This window comes from Suncus etruscus, chromosome 5, assembly GCF_024139225.1.
Source record: "Suncus etruscus isolate mSunEtr1 chromosome 5, mSunEtr1.pri.cur, whole genome shotgun sequence".
Lineage (NCBI taxonomy): Eukaryota > Metazoa > Chordata > Mammalia > Eulipotyphla > Soricidae > Suncus > Suncus etruscus.
This window is the reverse complement of record NC_064852.1, coordinates 109,069,692-109,070,820: the sequence shown is the minus strand read 5'-3', so window position 1 is coordinate 109,070,820 and position 1,129 is coordinate 109,069,692.

The following is a 1,129-nucleotide window of genomic DNA, read 5'->3' as shown; positions in this document are numbered from 1 at the left end:
TTGAGTTTCCACTTCGTTGATTTCTGCTCTCAGCTTTGTTATTTCCTTCTGTCTTCCTGTTCTTGGGTCCTTTTGTTGAGCATTTTCTAGTTCTATTAGCTGTGTCATTAAGCTACTCAGGTAAGCTCCTTCTTCCTTCCTGATGTGTGCTTGCAAAGCTATAAATTTTCCTCTCAGTACTGCTTTTGCTGTGTCCCATAAGTTCTGAGAGTTTGTGTCTTTATTGTCATTTGTTTCCAGGAACCTTTTTATTTCCTCCTTGATTTCATCTCGGACCCACTGGTTATTGAGCATGAGGCTGTTTAACTTCCAGGTGTTAAAGTGTTTCTTCTGAGTCCCTTTGGAGTTCACAAATAATTTCAGAGCCTTGTGGTCAGCGAAGGTAGTCTGCAAAATTTCTATCCTCTTGATCTTATGGAGGTATGTTTTATGTGCCAGCATGTAGTCTATTCTGGAGAATGTACCATGTACATTGGAGAAGAATGTGTATCCAGGTTTCTGGGGATGGAGTGTCCTATATATATCCACTAGGCCTCTTTCTTCCATTTCTCTCCTCAGGTCTAGTATATTCTTGTTGGGTTTCAGTCTGGTTGACCTGTCCAGTGTTGACAAAGCCGTGTTTAGGTCCCCCACAATTATTGTGTTGTTGTTGATATTATTTTTCAGATTTGTCAGCAGTTGTATTAAATATTTTGCTGGCCCCTCATTCGGTGCATATATGTTTAGGAGAGTGAATTCTTCCTGCTCTACGTACCCCTTGATTAATATAAAATGTCCGTCTTTGTCCCTTACAACATTCCTGAGTATAAAGTTTGCATTATCTGATATTAGTATGGCCACTCCAGCTTTTTTATGGGTGTTGTTTGCTTGGATAACTTTTCTCCAGCCTTTTATTTTGAGTCTATGTTTGTTCTGACTATTCAGGTGCGTTTCTTGTAGGCAGCAGAAGGTTGGATTGAGTTTTTTGATCCATTTAGCCACTCTGTGTCTCTTAACTGGTGCATTTAGTCCATTGACGTTGAGAGAAAGAATTGTCCTGGGATTTAACGCCATCTTTATTTCAAAATTTGGTGTGTCTTTTGGGTAGTCTTGTCTTAGATTAGGTCTTTCAGTTTTTCTCTTAAGACTG